Below are 22,600 nucleotides of genomic sequence, written 5' to 3'. Positions count from 1 at the left end.
GGAACCCATGGGGGAGGGGGAGGAAAAAAGAAAAAAAAAAAAAAAAGAGGTTAGAGTGGGAGAGAGCCAAAGCATAAGAGACTGTTAAAAACTGAGAACAAACTGAGGGTTGATGGGGGGTGGGAGGGAGGAGAGGGTGGGTGATGGGTATTGAGGAGGGCACCTTTTGGGATGAGCACTGGGTGTTTTATGGAAACCAATTTGACAATAAATTTCATATATTATAAAATAAATAAATAAATAAATAAATAAATAAATAAATAAATAAATAAAAAAGAAAAGGTGCTCAACATCACTCGTCATCAGAGAAATGCAAATCAAAACCACAATGAATTATCACCTCGCACCGTTACAATGGCTATTATCAAAAAAACAAGAAATAACAAGTGTCGGCAATGATGTGGAGAAAAAGGAACACTCATGCACTGTTGCTGGGAATGTAAACTAGTGCAGCCACAATGGAAAACAGTATGGAGATTCCTCAAAAAATTAAAAATAAAACTGCCATTTGACCCAGCAATTCCACTTCTGGGTACTTATCTGAAGGAAAAAAAAACCAAACCACTAATTAAAGAAGCTATATGCAACCTCATGTTCATTTCAGCATTATTAACAACGGCCAAGACCTGAAAGCAACCTAAGTATCCACCAGTGGATGAATGCATAAAGATGTGGTGTATATGTACAACAGAATATTATTTAGCCATAAAAAAGAATGGAATCTTGGGGTTCCTGGGTGACTCAGTCAGTTAAGTGTCTGACTTTGGCTCAGGTCATGATCTCACAGCTCATGAGTTCAAGCCTCGTGTCAGGCTCTGTACTGACAGCTTAGAGCTTGGAGTTGCTTCGGATTCTGTGTCTCCCTCTTTCTCTGCCCCTCCCCTGCTCTCTCTTTCTCTGTCTCTCCCTCTTTCTCAAAAATGAATAAGCATTTAAAAAATTTTTTAAAAAAAGAATGAAATCTTGCCATTTTCTATAATGTGGATGAAACTTGAAGGCATTATGCTAAGTGAAATAAGTCAGACAAAGAAAGACGAATACTATATGATCCCACCATATGTGGAATCTAAAACAAAAAAACGAACAGAAAAATCAAGCTTATAGATATAGAGAACAGATTGGTGGTTGCCAGAGGTGGGGGCCGGGGATGGACACAATGGGTGAAGGGTGTCAAAAGGCACAAACTTCCAGTTATAAGTAAGTCCTTGAATGGTGACAGCATGGTGACTATAGCTAATAATAAGACAAGACACATGTTAAACAAGATAAAGAATGCATTTTTTCCTAAGTAAAAAAACACAGTCTACCAAGGAGATGTGAAATAAAAAGGGACTTTATCCAAACCATAGTCACAGTGGGAGAATTTATCTAACCCAGAATCAAACTGAGTAGAGGAAAGAGAAGTTTTGAATATCAAATTTAACAAGCTTCGTGTGTAGCCTCAAAGCAAACTCTGTGTTTTCTTTTCAAATTCTCATGGAACAATAACAACAACTGACCACACACCAGGCCACAAAGATCTCAGTAACCAAAAAGTATACATTATGTGGGCCACGTTCCCTGATCACAATGTAATCAATCTAGAAAATCGACAACAAAAGGATAACACCTTCACCTCAAGCCTAACCACTTGGAAATTCTCAAACATTCCTCTAAAAAGCTCAAGTTAAATTGAAAAATGAAATTAGGATTACAAACTGTCTGAAATTATTAACAAGAATATTTCATATCAAAACCTAGATAATCTGATATACATATATATATATATATCCACACACCACACACACAATGGAATATTACTCAGCCATAAAAAAAGGATGAAATCTTGCCATTTGCAACAACATGGGTGGAGCTAGAAAGTATAATGCTAAGCAAAATAAATAAGTCAGAGAAAGACAAATACCATATGATTTCATGCATATGTGGAATTTAAGAAATAAAACAAATGAACAAAAGGAAAAAAAGAGACAAAACAAAAAACAGATTCTGAACTATAGAGAACAAACAGATGGTTACCAGAGGAGAGCTGGGTCAGGGAGTGAGTGAAATAGGTGAAGAGAATTAAGAGTACACCCATCTTGATGAGCACTGAGTAATGTATAGAATTGTTGAATCACTATATTGTACACATGAAACTAGCATAACTGTATATTAACTGTATTGGAATTAAAATTAAAAACTTAATTTAAAAAATTAAGATCTGAGCAGACTGTGCCATGCCTAAGAAAAAAGAAAAATCACAAATATGTATCATTAGAAAGGGCAAAACATGTAAAAACTTAGATAAAAAATAGATGGCTATTGTGGATAAAGTGAATAAATTACTAGAAATATATCAATTACCAAAATGGACTCATGTGGTAGAAAAATTGCATGATGCAATAACTACAGAAGAAAATGGAATGACCGTGCAGGTTCTATCCACCAAAACGCATAAATACCTAGACAAATTCAAAGTAAAATTTGACAAACTGTTGAAGCACAGATAATCTTATTTAAACTACGTAGGACATAAAGATGGAGAGAGACTCTTTGGCAAGGCTGGCATACCAAACTCTAATACACAAAATAAATGTTGGAATTATAACTGCAAGAGCAGATGCAAGAAGAGCAGGAAGGCTGGAGCACAGATTTCCCTGAGGAAGAAACTGTCACAATGGGAGTTGCTGTGCATGTTCACTCGGGCACATGAGTGGCCTGTCACCCAAACACAGCTGTGGGGACATCTCTTAATCTGTGTCCCTGCCCTCTCCTCACTCCCACCATGATCCACATCTATGACTTCATGGGGTGTTCCTTGCACACAGCTGGTCCCCTGGATGTGGACTGCTGTGGTGCTACTGTCCCAGTTGGAGGTGGTCCCAAAAGATGGTGGGGAAGAGAAATTCTCTCAAGGACAGAATGTAGAACAGTACCTCATCCTAACCACTTTCTCTGAAAGCCTGAGATACAGATCTACATTGGTTCATGGGCAATAGCTAGTGGTCTAGCTGGACAATTGGGAGCTTGGAAAGAACAGGATTGGAGGTTGGTGACAAGGTGGTCTCGGGAGAACGTGAGTGGATCTCTCAGAATTGACCCAGAAGCAGAGACTGCTTGTGTCCCATGTTGATGCTCTCCAAAATGTGCCCACTGTGAAGGAAGTTCTCAATGATCAGGTGGACAAGATTCCTACCCAGTGGATGAGTAGATATCTATCAGCTTCTTTCCTCAGCTACCCCCGGGCCCACTCAAAAATAAAGTGGTTTTGGAGGCAAGAACAGAGACCACCTATCCAAGTAAGGAGTTGACAGCCTCTCCAAAGCTGAAGCAGCCACTGCCACTAACAAGACTCTAATTTCCAGTAGTGGAGGCCAATTCCACAAATCCAATGTATTGCAGTAGAGATGACCTGTCAGCATTTGATAGCAAGTTGGTTACACTGCACTCCTTCCATCAGAGAAGGCTCATGGTTTGTCCTCATTGGGATAAATATTTGTATTGGAGTTAAATATGCATTTCCTCTCCTTCATGCTTCTGTCAGGACCACCATTAGTGCACTTAACAAACGCCATCAGAACAACCCACTCAATACTGTTTCTGCCCAAGGAACTCACTTTACAGTAAAAACAGAAGTGAAGCAATGGGATGATGGACATGGGATTCATGGGGCTTACCACACCCCAGGAGAGTTGGACTGATAGAAAATAGAATGGGCTGTTGAAGATCAGTTATAGCATCTTGGTAGACAACCTCTTGCGAGTTTGGGATATTGTCCTCTAAGACATGGTATGTGGGCTCAACCAGCAACCAATTTATAGTGATAAAATTTTGGCATTTGTCACTATTGAACCAAATAACCCCCCTTTCAAAAAAAAATTTTGTTCTTATATCTGCTCTATATACCTCCCTTGATACCCAAGGGAGGAAAGCTTCATTCTGGGGACATATAGGACGTTAATAGTGCCAACCAGCCAGTATGGGCTCTCTATGCCACTGGATGAACAGGCCCAAAGGGAGGTCATGGTGTTGGCTGGAATGATTAAGATCTGTGCTGTACAATTTACAGCCAAAGTGGCCATTATAAATTAATTTAAATTAAGCAAAATTAGAAATTCCGTTCCCCAGTCACAATAGCCACACGTTGGCTGGTCAGTATCTACACATGGCTATTGGCTACCATATTGGGCTATAGCATATAGCTATTGTCTACAGAATTAGGCAGAGCAGATGTGGAACATTTCTATCACTGCAGAAAGTTGCATTAGACAGTGCTGATTTAGACTATCAAAGGGTAATAGGGAGGTTATTACAACAAGACCTGAAGAAACGAGGTTGACTCTCGGGGAACCCTCTGCTTTACCTGCTAGTACTGGTATGAGTGGTGGTCAAAATGGAAGAAAATCTACACAAACATATTATTTATTATTTACTTATTAATTTTTTAAGAGAGAGAGCATGGGGGAGAAGGGCAGAGAGAGAGAATCTTAAGCAGGCTCCGTAGTTAGTGAGCCCAACACAGGGCTCCATCCCATGACTCTGGGATGAAATCAAGAGTTGGGCGCTCAACTGACTGGTGCCACCCAGGTGCCCCACAACAAACAAATTTAGGCAGGACCACCAAGTCTCAGACCCCTCAAGAATAATGGTCCAGGCAACCTTACCAGATAAAGAACCCCTGCCAACTGAAGTGTTGGCTGAAGGCAAAGTCAACCTGGAATAAATGGTAGAGGAGGGAGGTCACACCTTAGCCAAGGCATAGAGCCCCATATTCCCTACCCGCAGTTTCTTCCTTGCTCAGCCGTGTGTATATGCATATATTTTAATGAATTTATCTTATATTTCCCTTTAATCCACTATTGTATATATTGTTTGCAGAATATTGGGACAGGATTGGGACAGAATTAGAGAAGGAATGGACCTTACCCCAGAAATCTTGGACTTGGAGTTGTATAGAGTAACAATAAAAGAGTGAAAACATCGTCAGTTTGGCAGGCTGGAACTTTGGTGGTGGTGGTGGTGGGGGCACTATAAGCATGAAAAGCAGGCAGAACTGTAATAGGACTTTATTGGTTATTTTGGCTGCTCCGAGTTTATCTCTCCCAATAACCTCCCCATGTTAGTTTAAGTAGAGCTGGTTTCTGTTGTTTGCAAACAGAACTTCTGACTGGTACAGAGGATAAATATTGGCAAGGAATTGACCACATGGCTATTTGCAGATGACGTGCTTGTCTTCCTAGAAATTCCTGGAGAATCAATAGGGAAAAAAATAGAAAACATTAAACAATTAATGTGGTGACCAGATATAAAATTGCTTTCCTGTTTATCAGCCTTCTTCTGCAAGGAAATTTAATTTTTAAAATCCCATTTCAAAAAACATAAAATAAAACCCCATTTTCCATGTAAAATAAAACTAGACCCACAAGGGCCTTGAATGCCAGACTCTTTTGTCTTGATGGTGCTGAGGAGCAAAAGAGAAGGTGTGAGATCGTCTAGACCCATCAGAAAGCTGAACAGGGGAGTGTGCAGGAGGGTGAGGGCTCCGGAGACTCATTCCCTCTGGGGCATGCCTGTGGCTGCTGCCCACTGGGCCCAGGAGGGGCGCTGCGGCTTAAGAGCAGTGACAGTGGTAGTGCGTGCTGTGCTGGTGGGGCGTGCAAGGGCTCACCCACGGGAAGGCGGGAGGGCAGGAGGGACAGGAGTTCTGGTGTGGTCTCCAGAGGGTGAGTCAGTGCCGCTCCTCAGGCCACAGCAGATCCACGTTTTGTGGGCCCTTAGGCTTGTGTACATTGGAGGATTTCTGTAAGGAAAATAATAAAAATTATAAATACAAAATCAGGTATGAACATGAATAATTACTGGGAATGAGAAAGGAAACCAAAACAACCAACAAAACAATGTATAAGAAAAGCTGACATAGTACAAATATGACAAAATCCCCCCAAATAACACAAAATTCCCCCAAAAGTTTATTTCGGCTTCACGACTTATTGATAAAGTTGGAAATTTTCAGGATTGTTGCCAAATTGGGGGAAACCTCTATCAAATATCATTCATAAGTGAGCCGTAAGATTGCAGGGGGAGGACCAGTCTTAAATATTTGGAATTGATGGCTCATTAACCAGAGCAATTCAGATGCATTCTTAAATTGCTGCTACATTGTTTTTAGCTACATAATTGTGTAAGAAAATTACTCTTGCGCTATGTACACTGTAGTTATTGATGAGTATGTGTAGGAGTTTTGTCACTGGAACACTTGTTTCTCTGGGCCGTCTTGTTCTGTTGAGGATTTCGTGTGCCATTTCATCTGGAAATACCAGACCACATCAGGACAAGATGCATCAGTTACACTGAGATGTGATTCCATATAATGAGATGCATAAAACATACAACTTTACCCAGAAGTACTTGCTACTTGTAGGACTCCTACAGTACACAAGCCCTACTAACGATGGAATTCTGACATTCTTTGAGAGGAGAGAATTTCCGTTTTGACCGGGCATCCATGAGAAATGAGTCCTATGTTCTGATGGTGGAAGCATTTTTTACTGACCAGCTCTGGTTCTGTACATTTCAAACCTTGTTTCTCCTCCACAACCTGCCAGTACTGGGTGCTGACACATTCATATTTCATATAAATATGTATTTCAGTATGATCTCTGGTCTGCACCTTTTTGTCATGATAATGGGTGAGTTGGCATGGTGGGTATTTCTGGGCAGGAGTATTATTGCCAAACGGCTAGCAATAATTTAGCTATACATCAGAGTGATTGTAAAGTACATAACTATATCCCACTAAACCAAATCCTCAATTCAACTTCCCCTTGGTCAGGTCCCAAAGATGTCCACAGCTATCCAACACCATCCAACATGGTGGAAATATGACATGGGAGTTACAGTGGAAGAGGCAGTGATCTTAATGGAAACATTTCACTTCTGTAAGTTTTACAGAAACATTGTGACCATGTAAGTGCATCGCTAAGATCCTTCACAGGACTTTGGAGAAGATCTGTGTGAGTTTAATTGACATCACAGTATACCCACCTTTGGTTTTGGCTTTCAAACCAGGGGTTGGGGAACCAGGGAATAGTCCCATTGATCATTCCTCTCACTGAAAATCACAACACAGTCCACACCACATACCTCATGCTCACCCTCTCATCTATTCTCACTACAACCTATGAGGCAGGAAATAGCATTCCTGAGCCACAGGTGAAAAAGGGAGGTCCAGAAAGGAAGGACTCTTGGCCAGGGTCACACAATCAACAAGCAATACAGCCCAGTTCTTGTGTCCAGTCCAGGGCTCAGTGCCTACACAAGGCCTACACTGTCACATTTGTACCCACGGTCATCCTGACAGAGAGACAAGGAAGGTGTTATGCTTCTATTTTATAGAGGCAGTAGCTATTATAATTACCTCTCATACCTGCACCCACAGGACGGTTGACAAGCCACTTGTACATCCATGAGTTTATTTAACTGTAACAGCAATCTGCAGGGAGTGTTATCCTCTTTTCTGATAGAGGAAACTGAGGTTCATGGAGGTCATGTGACCTAATTAAAGTCCAACAGCAAGGCACTCCAAGGAGGCACTCCAAACCAGGTCTCCTCACTCTTGGTTCAATGCTCTTTTCACTGCACTTTGCTTTCTTCCCCATTAGAGTTCAAAGGAACCCCAGAGTATCCTCTAGTCCCATTCCCTTTTGCCACAAATGAGAAACTAAAGCCCAGAGAAGGGAAAGGACTTGCCCAGGTAACACAGATTCTTAACCTAACTATCAAGTCTGTGTCTCTGCCTCATTTCTCCAGAAGACTTCATCTGCTCCCCCATGTCTAGGGGACCACAATGCTGGCTGGATCTTTGCCCTGACCTCTGACTGACCCATCCAGAAACAGCATATACCAAGTAAGCCTATCACTGTCTTACTGCCCAAACCCGTCTTTTGGGAAATAGTCTCCAACCACAGCTCCCACTGAAGAGGGAGGGGTATCTTAGTCAGCCCTGTTTGTGCTGCGTAGCCCCGCCCCATGGCCACATCTCATTGGATGATACCTATGAGGGAGGCCAATCCTATATGAGCAAGGCTAGACTTAGGCACTCTGGTGCAGGGCCAGAGTAGGTGGGCAGTCTGAGCACTGGAAGGAGCCCAGACAGACTCAAATTTGGAGCCGCTTGGCGGAAAGGCAGAAGCACAGAAAAGAGACTAGGGGACCCCAGAAAGAGCCTCTGCTCTGTTCCTTTACCAATCCCATGATTCCTAGCAGTAACGGAGTCCAGGTTATTTTTCTCACACTCCCCACATTGAATGGGTTCCCATGAGTGGTTTTTTGTACCATACAACTTAGACACTATAGAATTAATTTATTTTTATTTTTTAACTAGTCTAATGGGTGGTACAATCATATGGTTCACAAATCTAAACAAAAAGGATACATTTGGAAGTCTCACTCCCACCCTTGTTTCCAAACTCTATTCCTTAGTCCCCAGAAGGGACTTTTCCCACTTTTATTTATTTCTGGTGTATCTTTTTCAGCATTTCTTTATGCAATTATATGCAAATGTGAATATATATATTCTTACTACCTCCCCCTTCCCATGCTTAAACAAAAGAGCATACTGGTGATTTGGGACTTTCTGTGGTTCCATACAAATTTTAGGATTGTTTGTTCTAGCTCTGTGAAAAATAATGGTGATATTTTGATAGGGATTGCATTAAATGTATGGATTGCTTTAGGTAGTGCAGACATTTTAACAATATTTGTTCTCCTAATGCATGAGCATGGAATGTCCTTCCATTTCTTTGTGTCTTCTTCAATTTCTCTAATCAATGTTTTATAGTTTTCAGAGTACACGTCTTTCATTTCCTTCATTAAGTTTATTCCTAGGTATCTTATTGCTTTTTTATACAACTGTAAATGGAATTGATTCTTTAATTTCTCTTTCTACTGTTTCATTATTGGTGTGTAGATATGCAACAATTTCTGTATATTGATTTTGAATCTTGCAACTTTACTGAATTCATGTATCCATTCTGGTAGCTTTTTTGTGGAGTCTTTCTTTTTCTATATAGAGTATCATATCATCTGCATATAGTGAAAGTTTTGACTTGTTCCTTGCCAATTTGGATGCCTTTTATTTCTTTGTGTTTGATTGCTGAGGCTAGGACTTCCAGTACTATGTTACATAAAAGTGGCAAGAGTGGTAAGACATTCCTGTCTTATTCCTGATAGAGGAGAAGCTCTCAGTTGTTCCCCATTGAAGATGACATTAGCTGTGGGTTTTTCAGATATGGCCTTTATCATGTTGAGGCACGTTCCCTCTAAACCTACTTTGTTGAAGGTTTTTATCATGAATGGATGATATACTTTGTCAAATGCTTTTTCTTCATCTATTGAGGGGATTATATGGTTTTTATCCTTTCTTTTATTAATTTAGAGTACCACATTGATTGATTTGCAAATATTGAACCACCCTTGCAACCCAGGAGTAAATTCCACTTGATTGTGGTGAATGATTTTTTAATGTTTTCTTGGATTTGGATTGCCATTATTTTATTGAGAATTTTTGTATCCATGTTCATCAGGGATATTGGCCTGTAGTTCCCTTTTTTAGTTGAGTCTTTATCTGTCTTGGTATCAGGGTAATGCTGGCCTCATGGAATGAATTTGCAAGTTTTCCTTCCTTTTCTACTTTGTGGAATAGTTTGAGAAGAATAGGTATTAACTCTTCTTTAAATGCTTGGTAGAATTCACCTGTGAAGCTATCCTGCCCTGGACTTCTGTTTGTTGGGAGATTTTCGATTACTGAACCAGTTTCTTTGCTGGTTATCAGTCTGACCCCGAATAGTCAAAGCAACCTTGAAAAAGAAAAGCAGGGCGCCTGGGTGATTTGACTTCAGCTCAGGTCATGATCTCATAGTTCATGAGTTTGAGTTCCACATCAGGTGAGCCTGAGCCCCGTTTTAGGTTAGCACGAGCCCCACTTTGGTTAAAACATGAGCCCCGGGTGAGCCCCATTTCTCTCTCTCTCTCTCTCTCTCTGCCCCTCGTGGGATTCTTTTTCTCTTTATCTGTCTGCCCCTTGCTCACTTGTACTCTCGTTCTCTCTCTCTCTGTCTCTCAAAAAAGAAAAAAAAAAGAAAAGCTGGAGACATCACATTTCGGAACTTCACATTATATTACAAAGCTGCAGTGATACCAAACAGTACAGTACTGGCACAAAAATAGACACATAGATCAATAGAACAGAATAGAAACCCCAGAAATGAACCCACAACTATCTGGTCAATCTGTGACAAAGCAGGAAAGAATATCCAATGGAAAAAAGACAACAAGTGGTCTCTCCAACAAATGGTGCTGGGAAAACTGGACAGCAACACGCAAAAGAATGAATCTGGACCACTTTCTTATGCCATACACAAACATAAATTCAAAATGGATTAAAGACCTAAATGTGAGATGGGAAATTATAAAAATCCTAGAGGAGAATACAAGCAGTAATTTCTTTGACATTGGCCGTGGCAACTTATTTCTAGATATGTCTCCTCAGGAAAGGGAAACAAAAGCAAAAATAAACTATTGGGTCTTCATCAAAATAAAAAGCAGCTGCACAACAAAGGAAACAATAAAATGAAAAGGCAACCTATGGAATGGGAGAAGATATTTGCAAAATGATGCGTCTTTACATATTTAGTATGCAAAATATATAAAGAACTTACAAAACTCAACACCCAAAAAACCAAAAATGGGCAGAAGACATGAACAGACATTTTTCCAAAGAAGACATACAGATGGCCAACAGACACATGAAAAGATGCCCAACAACATTCATCATCAGGGAAATACAAATCAAAACTACAATGAGATATCACCTCACACCTGTCAGAATGGCTAAAATCAACAATACAAGAAACAACAGGTGTTGGCAAGGATGTGGAGAAAGGGGAACCCTCTTGTACTGTTGGTGGCAATGTAAACTGGTGCAGCCACTCTGGAGAACAGTATGGAGGCTCCTCAAAAAGTTAAAAATAGAACCACTCTATGACCCAGCAATTGCACTACTAGGTATTCACCCCAAGAATAAAAAAACACTAATCAAAAGGGATACATGCACCCCAATATTTATAGCAGCATTATCTACAATGGACAAATTAGGGAAACAACCCAAATGTCCACTGACTGATGAATGGATAAAGAAGATGTGGTATTTATCTATAATGGAATATTACTCAGACATAAAAAAGAATGAAATCTTGCCATTTGCAATGATGTGGATGGAGCCAGACAGTATTATGCAAAGCAAAATAAATCAGTCAGAGAAGGACAAATGCCATATGACTTCACTCATGTGAAATTTAAGAAACAAAACAACTGAGCAAAGGGGAAAAAAAGAGAGAGAGAGGCAAACCAAGAAAGTGGCTCTTAACTATAGAGAACAAACTGATGGTTATCAGAGGAGAGCTGATAAGCTCAAGGAGAGCACTTGTGATGAGCACCTGATGTTGTACGAAAGTGATGAATCACTATATTGTACTCTTGAAACTAATATTACACTGTATGTTAACTAACTGGAATTTAAATATAAACTTAAAGACATTTTTAAAAAAAGTAGCAGTGGCACCTGGGTGGCTCAGTTGGTTAAGTGTCCAACTATTGGTTTCAGCTCAGATCATGATCTCACTGTCCATGAGTTTGAGCCCCACTTTGGGCTCTGCACTGACAGTGCAGAGCCTGCTTGGGATTCTCTCTCCTCCCTCTCCCTCACTCTTTTCTCTGCCCTTCTCTCTCTCTCTCTCTCTCTCTCTCTCTCTCAAAATAAGTAAGTAAACTTTTAAAATAAGTAGCACACTATATACATTGCTCTGTATCTTGCTATTTTCATGAACAGTCCTGGAAATCATTCCATACCATAAAGTGATGCAATTTTCTTTACAATCAAAGTCCATGGTTCATGTTTGGGGTTCAACTAACCCTGCCAAGGTGTGAGATGCCACCCCCCGGCCCCCCGGCCCCTGCCGAGGCCTGTCATTTCATGTAAAACAAAAGAGAGGCAGTATCAGGAAATATCCCCGGTCTCTCAGCTGGTGGGGAGAATGGCAGAAGTGAGGCTTTGAGGGGCGCCTGGGTGGCTCAGTCGAAGCATCTGACTTCAGCTCAGGTCATGATCTCCTGCTTTGTGAGTTCAAACTGGGTCAGGCTTTGTGCTGACAGCTCAGAGCCTGGAACCTGCTTCAGAGTCTATTGTCTCCCTCTCTCTTCCCCTCCCCTGCTTGCTCTCTCTCTCTCTCTCTCTCAAAAATGAATAAAAATTAAGAGAAGAAGAAGAAGAAGAAGAAGAAGAAGAAGAAGAAGAAGAAGAAAGAGGAGGAGGAGGAGGAGGAGGAGGAGGAGGAGGAGGAGAAGGGGAATGAGAAGAACAAGTGAGACTTTGGCCAGTGTCTGCCGGAGACTGAGGCGCCCGACCTAGGGACCTAGGGCTTGGCCGTGGCAGGGATAAAAGCCCATCATCATCTTACCACAAGACTTGCTGGCCTCTGCCCCTCTTCAGCTTCCTCTGGTTTCTTCCCTGTGGAGTTTAGAAATAGGTCTCTCAACTACTTCAGATCTTCTCCCCATATTTCTCTTGCACAGAACTGCTCCACCCACTGAGTCAGTGACTGTAGAAACCGGAAAGCCGCTAAGGCCTCCCTTGCACGTCCCCCCTCTCCACCAGTGTCTCGGCACTGCTATGCTCACCTCTGCCCCTGGAGGGTCCTCCCTCCCCCATGGCAGCAAGGACTGCGGGCCCAGAACAGGCAGCTTCCCTTGCCCTCTGCTTGTATCCATGGCCTTGGGGAGGCTGTGTTTGGCTCCCCTGCCTGAGCTCCCCTGCCTTTACCCTCTGCCTCCCTCGGGCTTCCCTGGCCCCTGGCCCCTGCTTTTCCACACCCCTTATTCCTGCCCTCTGCCTAGTGCCCCACCTGAGGCACTGGGCTGCCCTGGGTGCCTGCCTCAGAATCACTCTTCCCATTTACTCTTTCTCCTTCTCCCCCACTTCTTTATTCCATTCTTCTGCAAATTGCTTTTGAAATTCTATTCCTGCTCCAATACTCACTTCCACTGAAATGCCTTTCTTGACTTTCCAGCCTGCTCCAACACCCCACCAACAATTTACTGCTGGTCACCTCCTCTTGTAGTGAATTGTGGTGCATTTGTCTTTCATTCTTCTCTCTCCTTGCCATCTCTCTCTCTCTCTCTCTTTTTTTTTTTTTTTTTTTTTTTTTTTTTTTTTTTGCTTCTGGCTTTGGTAGGGCCATTGCACCGAGTTGGTGTCAAGTGCATCTCTATACCTGAAAGGAGTGATTATTTTACTTTATTTTATTTTATTTTGTTTTGTTTTGTTTTGTTTTATGTTTATTTATTTTTGAAAAGAGAGAGAGAAAGCAGGTGAGGGGCAGAGAGAGAAGGGGACAGAGGAGCTGAAGTAGGCTTCTACGCTGACAGCAGAGAGCCTAACGTGGGGCTCAAACTCACGAACCAGGAGTTTATGACCTGAGCTGAAGTTGGACACTTAACCAACTGAGCCACCCAGGTGCCCCAGGAGCGATTATTTTATATGACTGCACATGCACTGTCGTCCCCAGCAGGGCCTGAGAGCCCCTGTTCCAGCTACTCCTTCAGTTGGGAAAACTCCCTGCACCCTAGGGGGACACGCAGAAGAATAGGACGTCCTTGCTGCCCTGCAGGATCCCCCAGTGTGTTTTAGAAGACAAGTCCTGTGCAAGGATAACTGGGGACTACAGGTTGTATTTGTGGTGGAACTTCATCCCCTTTAGTAATTATTAAGCATTTTTTGAGCATCTATTATGTGTCAGGCATCGTGCTGTTACTTCACTTACGCTGCCTCATTTCATTTTAACAACCACTGCAAGTTTGGTATTGTTAACTTCACTGTACAGATAAGAAAACTGAGGTGAGAAACTTGAGTAACTTACATGAGGTGACATAGGAGGTTCAGAGTCAGGATTTGATTCCAGGATAGTTTGACCCCAACGCTAGGTTCCTTCACTGGCTAGAGCAGCCCTCTGTCAGCTCTGATAGCAAAAAGGAGCAGCTTTCACACTGGTTCCTTACCTTGCCTCTTTTCTACCCTCAGTGTAACAGGCTGGGGACAGAGCTGGCCCCGGAGGATGGAAGAGGGCAATTGGCCTGCACGGGGCTGGGGGGTGGGAAGCAGTGCTTGTCTGTTTGTCTGCACACATGCACAAGGACACAGCTAGTAGGGACAGTAGATCTTATGGGAGTAAATGAGGCTATCCTTGCCTTTTTAATGCACTAGCATCTTCACTTGTGTGGAAGCCTTAATACCACCAGAATCACATCTGATAGGAACCCCTAGTTCAAAAAGAGCTACACCCTTCGATCAACAAACCATTACTGAGGTCTTCCCATAAGTGGGGCATGGAATAAAGAGATGCATGAGAAACAGACCTTTCTCCTAAGACCTCATAACACTGTCCATCACCATGCGGCAAGTAGCTTGACAGAAGAATGCCTGGGGGCTGGGGGGCTGTCAGAGCGCAGGGAAGAGGATTTCCCTCAGCTTGAGGAGGTAGATCAGGAATCCTTCTTGGAGGTGATGCCTGAGCTGAATTTTAAAGGATGAGCAGTCTTTCAAGTAAAGGCAGGTGAAGAGGGCATGCCAGCCCATGTGTGTAATGTGTCCAAAGGCTGGGAGAGGAGAGGGGGCAAGGCAGTTTTGGAGAACAGTAAATAGTTGAGTATGACCAGAGCCTCCGCCAAGGGCTTTGTTACAAAGGGTCATTTGCCAAGGTAGGAGTTTGGTCCCTGTTCAGTAGATAAAGAGAATTAATAAAATCCTTTAAGTGAGGGTAAGGCATGGTCAGAGTTGCATTTTAGAGAGATCATTCCAGGAGATGTCTTATTCTAAATGGTGCCTGGAGAGCAGCCCCTATTATAGCCTCCAGTACTTCTTGCACAAACACACACACAAAACACAAAAATGCAAAACAATTCTGAAAATCAAAACTGACAGATAATCAATTATGAGATTCTGAAAGACAAAACGATTGCTTGTCCATGCTTCAACTAGGAAACAAAGCAATCCACTGACATACATAAAGATAGAAATACACTTAATTCTCTTTGTCATCCAGAGACCCCAAATATTTAACAACTAGAAAATTGCACAACTGCCCTTTTGCTGTCATGGGCTGCTTTTTTGAGGTAGCCAGTGCAGTGTTCTCAACTTCCTGTCCTTTTTCTTCTTTTGTAAAGATTTTATTTTGAAGTAATTGCTACACCTAACGTGGGGCTCGAACTCACAACCCTAAGATCAATAGGGAGGAAGAAGTTAGAAAAATAAAACAGAGGGCACTTGAGTGGCTCAGTTGGTTGAGTGTCCGACTTCGGCTCAGGTCATGATCTCACGGTTTGTGAGTTCAAGCCCCGCATCAGGCTCTGTGATGACAGCTCGGAGCCTGGAGCCTGCTTCAGATTCTGTCTCCTTCTCTCTCTGCCCCTCCCCACTTGTGCTCTGCCTCTCTGTCTCTCAAAAATAAATACATGTAAAACATTTTTTTTTTTAAATAAGACAGAAAACTAAGCCCAAGTAAAGTAGAAGAAAGGAAATAATAACAAAATTGAGTCAAATAGGAAGGCAATTAATTTATTAATTAAATTTAGCAATGTTGCTGGATCCATTCTCCGTATACCAAAATCAGTAGTACTTCTACTAACCACCTACAGTTAGTGAAATTCAACAATGAGACCATTTACAGTAACATTAAAAAAGCAACAAATTTATAGGAACACATCTAGTGAAAGGTGTAGAAGACCACATACTATATTACTGAGAAAAATCAAAGAAAACCGAAATCAAGGGAGGAGGGGATATACCATGTTCATAGATTAAAGGACTAAGAATATTCATACCAGCACCATTCTAAATACCCTAAACTAGAAACCCAAATGGTCCTCAACAATAGAATGCACAAATTCAGCATGATGTAATCCTACAACTGAATACATTCAGCAATGAGAATGAACAAACTTCTGCTGCATGCAGCAACCCAGATGAATTCCATAAACATCATGTGGAACAGTACACATTTATTTCATTTATAAAAAGTTCAAAAACAGACAAAATGACTCTATGGTGTTAGAAGTCTGGATAGCAGGAGATAAAGACAAAGAGGGGCTAGGAGAGATTTCTGATGTTAGTCATCTGCTTCTTGACCTGGGTGGTGGCTTCATAAGGGTGTTTGCTTTGTTATAATCAAGCCATACATTTATGGTTTGTGCACTTTTCTGAATACGTTTTAATTCAAAAACTCAATAAAAAAAGAATAATTCAGGAAATGGAAAATTGTGATATGAAGGACTTACAAGGTTTCTCAAATTCCATGATCCAGATGAATTCTGTGTCATATGTGGATACTGCAGCTCAGCAAAAGAGCTGAGCACTTTATAGTTATTCATTTATTTAGCCCTCTCTGATTAAATAGTGTTCTATGAAATAGGCAATACTCTTATCATCCACCTACCCACTCTCAATTTGAAGATAGTTGCAAAAGTCTGGAAAAAAAAATTAGTGAATATCATTTCTCATTTTCCAGGTGAGAAAACAGGCCCAGAGAGTTTAAAAAAAATTTTTTTTAACACTTATTCATTTTTGAGATTGAGAGAGACAGAGCATGGGTAGGGAGGGGCAGAAAGAGTGGGAGATACAGAATCAGAAGCAGGCTTCTGATACTGAGCTTGAACTCATGGACCGTGAGATCATTTCCTGAGCCAAAGTCAGAAGCCCAACCAACTGAGCCACCCAGGCACCCCAGGCCCAGAGAGTTTAAAGTAACTTCCGCAAAGTCAAAAGATAACTAAGGAGTAAGAACCAAGAGTCAAACCTTGGCAGTTTAGTCCCAGGACTCATGCCCTATGCCACTCTGCAGAGTCAGCTTGTCAGCTGTTTCTCTTCCGTTCCACTCCTTCCCCAGTTCCTGGAACAGTGTTTCTCAAGCTACATAATTCATTCCACAGTCCATGTGGTGTCTTTGCCCATGTTTGATGACACTAAAAACAATAGCGCTTCCTATTGTATTGCAGCACTTGCCAATAATGGACAAACTTTTTAAGAGCTTGGAACCCTGTGCCAGGAAAATCACTGAACAAAAAGTCTTCTGTATTTTTGTCACTAGAAGCAGAGTTGGGAAGGGCACATAATACACATGTTCACTGCCAAGAAACTTGCATAATGATTTTCTGCATCTTTAAAGCCCTGAATCCATTAAGGCTTTTTAACTGGTATTTACCACACAAAGGGCAGATATTATCCATATCCATCCCCAAGCTCCTCTTCATGCCATCTTTTATCTAGAACTGTTAAAATTGCTCAGTTAAGTATGCATAAACCATGTAGAATAATCAGTATTCTCAGCTATGTAAAGATGCAGAAAAAATTTTTAGGAAATATACCAATTATGAACAGTAGTTATCTTTGGGTTGTAGCTTTTTGCATTGGTTTTTATTTTTTATTTTTTGGTATCCTCAAATTTTCTACAATGATTATATGTCACCTTTTAAATAATACAATTATTAAAATCAGCTCAGAGTACATAAATTTTTATATAATCATGTAATCATAATTATGTCAAAATGTGTATATAGTAAAAGACAGGAAGTTTTATTATTATTGTTAATAATAATTTTTTCTGGATGTAGGGCAAAGAGTTTTTTTCTCATTCTACTTTTTAGAACTTTCCAATTTTTCTGTAACAATCATATCAGTCAAGAGTCTTGATTGCAGGGGTGCCTGGGTGGCTCAGTCAGTTAAGTGTCAGACTTCGGCTCAGGTCATGATCTCACTGCTCGTGAGTTTGAGCCCCACGTCAGGCTCTGTGCCTGCTTCAGATTCTGTTTCTGTCTCTTAGCCCCTCCCCTGCTCATGCTCTGTCTCTCTCTTTCTCAAATATAAATAAAAAATGAACATTTAAAAAAATTAAAAAAAGATAAAAAAGATACTTGATTATCAAGAGTGGAAATTGAGTCCAGCTACCTTAAGCAGAAAAGGCTTTATTATAAGATCATAAGGTGTTTCTCACTATCTTTTGGAAGCAAAGGAAGGCTTAGTAGGACAGAACCCAACCAAGGTCAAACCAAGGTCAACGATTTGGTTAGGAGACCGTCACTGGAACTGCCACCCAGGCACTCGCAGCCATTGCTGCTGCTGGACTCCCGATGCCCGCATTGCTATAACAAATATACTAACTGTCCCTCTGTCTTTGTGTCACTCTTTCATGGTCCAGATTTCTGGGCAGGATCCCCTGATTCACTAACAACAATCACGCGCCCATGTTCTAGCTGCCTGAGCTCAGGGAGGACTGTCTGGCTCTTGACTGGGCTTCCCACAAGGTTCATACAATGGGGATCCTTCCAAATAGACAGGGAGTTCAAATGTGGGATAGCTCAAAAAAAAGACAAATGTCTACTACACTCAGATATTGTTACTATTATTATTATTGTTATTTGCAATGTCTCAAATCAGGCTTCAGAGCTGGTCTAATAAAGATACTAATCACCATAAGTAGGCATTGCTTTTATACTGGGAATAATAATTTTTTTTTTTTTTATAAAACACAGACACTTTGTGTCTGTCACACAACATGGATCAGAGTGCATTTTACTTTACACAGTGTGGATTAAATAACGGGGTTTTATTGGGAGAAGTTATAAGCCAAGGATCAGTGAAAAAAAGGCACAGGACTCTATCTTCCCCTTGTTCCCCAGACAGGTGTGCCATGGTCAAGTGCCGCAGGACACAGACTGCGTCTGTGTTTCTGGGGATGGACCTCACACCCTTATTTGCTCCTTTTTTTCTAAGTGCAACTTTGCCAGTGAAGGTAAAATCAGATTGCCTGAGCACTGGGCAGTAGGAATTTATAGAGTGCCAGGAGTTACCCGAGAAGGCTACTTTTCTAGAAAGGAGAAGTCTCCCGGTGAGTGGAAGGAGTCAGCAAGGGATAGAATGGGTATTGACACCCAGGTCTTGGCCTGGATGGGATGATGGGTGTGCTGTTCATTGAGCGAAACAACACAAGCAGAAGAGGGATAGGGTAGGCTTGGGGGAAGCGATGAATTTGGTTTGGGATGTGCTGAGTCTGGAGTATGTATGAGTCACTCCCGGACAAGGTCAGGGTTCCCATTATACACCCCCCACAGCAGCCTGCACCTCTCTTTTGTATTGCTAATCCTGAATGCACTTTAATCAATAACTGCAGAATTAGTATTGAATCTTTATTCCAGATCATGAGTTCCCAGAGGTCTTGGCTCAGGTCTAACCACTTCACTGTTATATCCCCAGCACTTGGCATTCGGTCAGGCACAGAGTAGGTAACCAATACATATGTGTTGAATGAATTAATGAATCTCTGTGGAGACCTAGAGCAGGCAGTGGGATATGTGGATGGGAAACTGAAAGACCTGGGATGAAGATCTAGATTCAGGAGAGTTCCACACTTAGATACTGAATTCAAGGCACTGGGTAAGCTGGGTTACCCACTGAGCCCAGGTGCGTTGAGAAAACCAAAGAGCCTAAGCCAGAACCCTGGGAAACACCATCATACCAGGGAGGCAAGGAGAGGAGCAGCCAGAGGTAGGTAGAGAACTAAGAGAGAGGGTGGTGTTCTGGAAGCTAAGGGAGAAGAGAGTTTTCAGTATGGTGGAGTGAATGGAGTCAAATGCTGTCAGTTAGGAGTTCTTGTAAAATGAAAAACACCAATACTTGTGAAGTTCTTGTGTGCCAGGCACTGTTCTAACAGCTCTCAATGTATTAACTCCCTTAATTTTCAAGACCACCAAGTGAGATGGGTGTTATCATTATTGTTCCCTCCCTAAAACGAGGATACTGAGGCACAGAGAGGCCACCCAGCTAGGAAGTGGGAGGGCTGTATTCTGAACCTAGGTTATCTGTTTCCCAGGTCTGTGCTCTTCACCATTATATCTGCTGCCTCAGAGAAGAGGTAGCCGGTGGGTCACAAGTAATATCAGGGGGAACAAATTTCAGCGGGGCTGTGGGGTGAAGCTACATGGCAATGAGAAAAAAGGTGAGTTGGAAGCAAGAGAGTCAAGACCAGAAGTCCAGCCCTTCGCTACAAAGAATGATCCAGCTACACTGACCCCACCTGGGAGTCCATGAGACATGCAGAACCTCGAGCCGCAGCCAGTTCTTCTGAATCAGGTTTTGCAGTTTAACAAGCTTCTTGGGTGATTCATGTGCCTGGTGAAGTCTAGTTGGACTAGATGATCTTTCAGGAACTTAGGCTGTGAAGAGAGAGAGACAGAAGAACACAGTGTTAAGTGAAAGGTTTTTTTAGGTTGGAGAGCCTTGAGCAGGTTTATAGACTGAGACCAGTGGTTTGCAACTCCTGTAACATCCTAGAAGCATCTGGGTGCTATTAAAAAATACTAGTTTCCTAAGGCCTACCCTCAGAAAGTCTGTGGCCCAGGTGATTCTAATGAATCTACATGGCCTACCCAAGGGGAAGGCACAAGTAAGGAAGGACAGGATGGAGGTGGAGATGCCAGGGAATAAAAAAATGGATGAAGGTCTCCTCAGGGAAATGGGAAGGGATGGGGTAAGGATGAAGAAATGCAAAGATGTTTTGTGGAAGGAGGGAAAGCAGTAACAATAAAGCAGAGAGAAATGTGTAGAGGGTGGGGACCCGCAGGCCTGAGAGCCATGATTGGTTGATTCTTTAAATGCTAACTAGGACATGCATGGTGTGAGAAGAGGGTACTTTAAGTCAGATGGTGTTACTGGCCTGCTCAGGGCCTTGCAGTATGTTTCCATCACACATGGCTTACTAGGCCCTTGGTGACTTCATTCTCTGCTCTCCACTGACCTCCAGCACACCAACCTCTTCAGTATTCCTTTTCCCACTGACCATGTACCTGCCTCGGGGCCTTTGTACTTGCTACTCCCACCTATGGGCTGTTGTTCCTCCAGATACTCACATGGCCTGTTCCCTTACTTCAGTCAGGTCTCCTCCAATGCCCTCTTCTCAGAGAAGACTTCCCACCTCACTCTCTATTCCCTTTCTCTGAATTGTTTTCTGTTACTGCCCAACATCAGGTCATAAAGCTACTTGGCTATTTGTTTCGGTCTGCCTTCTCTACCAGAACACAAATTCCATTGTCTTGTTCACTGTGGAAAACCCACCACCTAGAACAGTGAGGCACAGAGGTGTGCTTGTAAAAAGTTTGATGAGTGAATAAATGACAGGTGCTGCTTGGTGCAAATAAATAGGATACTGAAATGAACAGGTATTGCTGACAGTGCCTGGGGAAGGTGACTAGGTAGGGAGATTGAGGAAGAATAAGATGAGTAAGGACAAGTAAACAGGCAACTTAAAGGCCTGATCGAGGAGGAAGCAAAGGGTTGTAGCAGCAAGAAAGACTATGGTTTCTGCACTACACCAGCAACTCTGTGTTGGTCTGGGAAAGTCTGTTAATCTTCTAAACCTCAATCTCCCCATCAGTAAAATGAGGTTGATGACCATAGTACCCTCCACGTAAGTGTATGATGGGGGTTAAGTGAGCTAGTAGCTCTGGGTGGCTCAGTTGATTAAGCATCGGATTTAGGCTCAGGTCAGGATTTCATGGTTGGTGGGTTCGAGCCCTGCATCTGGCTCAGTGCTAGCAGTGCAGAGCCTGCTTGGGATTCTCTCTCGCTCTCTCTCTCTCTCTGTCCCTCCTCTACTCACACTCTTTCTCTCTCAAGAGATAAACTTTTTAAAAAAATGTAAAGAAACTATAAGCTCTCAATACGTGCTAATTACTGTGATCAATCCCAGATCATGGGAAGAGTGTGAAATGTTGCCACCTAAAAAAAAGTTTCTGTAATCATTCCAAGTGTTGACCCAAAATGTCCCATCCTGATATAGCCTTGACTTGTTACCTTGCCACCACCCACCATCCACACAAACATGTCTCTGCTTTGCCAAAGCCATCAGCAGCCTTTTCTCCTTTCTTTTTCTTCTTTTTTAAGTGTTTATTTTTGACAGAGACAGAGCACGAGCAGGGGAGAAACAGAGAGAGAGGGAGACACAGAATCCGAAGCAGGCTCCAGGCTCTGAGCTGTCAGCACAGAGCCCGACATGGGACTTGAACCAACAAACCATGAGATCATGACCTGAGCCGCAGTCGGACCCTTAACCTATTGAGTCACCCAGGCGCCCCGCCTTTTCTCCTTTCTGATGACTCTTCTGAGAACTACCCTAACGCCTGGCACAATAAGTTCTCCATAAATTGCTGGAGTTCACTACAATTCTCCCAAACAGTGCTGCTTAAGTGTTACCTTGTCAGGAAAACCTTGATGTGAATTTGTGGCTCTGGCCTTTTTAAGGAAGATGGGCTATGTACAAAGACAGCATTCTACGGGCTTGGAATCATCTATAAGACTGGCATAGTAAACATACCTCAATAGGACGGGAGTGGGTTTGTTCCTCTGGAACTTCCCTGATATGCCTTAGGCGTCCAAGGGCGGCCAGAGGCCAAGAGCTGGTGCGGAACCGTCGACTCCTTTAAAAGGCGTGGCCTCGCTGTAGCCGCCGCGGGAGTGACTGGC

The 22,600-nt window shown here is 42.3% G+C and overlaps 1 long non-coding RNA gene across 2 annotated transcripts; it reads right to left on the bottom strand.

The window, feature by feature from the left end:
• Positions 1-5,029: 5,029 nt before the first annotated feature.
• Positions 5,030-22,594, bottom strand: LOC123582669. 2 transcript variants are annotated; one of them, XR_006704509.1, is made up of 4 exons: positions 22,452-22,594; positions 20,152-20,295; positions 5,648-5,779; positions 5,030-5,225 (listed from the first exon to the last, which is right to left on the bottom strand). It is a non-coding gene; the product is annotated as an uncharacterized LOC123582669 (long non-coding RNA). The 2 variants fall into 2 exon arrangements; XR_006704510.1 differs by having other exon boundaries at positions 20,157-20,295.
• Positions 22,595-22,600: the final 6 nt, after the last annotated feature.

The sequence above is a fragment of the Leopardus geoffroyi genome, chromosome B3, assembly GCF_018350155.1.
Source record: "Leopardus geoffroyi isolate Oge1 chromosome B3, O.geoffroyi_Oge1_pat1.0, whole genome shotgun sequence".
Lineage (NCBI taxonomy): Eukaryota > Metazoa > Chordata > Mammalia > Carnivora > Felidae > Leopardus > Leopardus geoffroyi.
The sequence above is the reverse complement of the archived record's forward strand: the minus strand, read 5'-3'. Positions and strand labels throughout refer to the sequence as shown.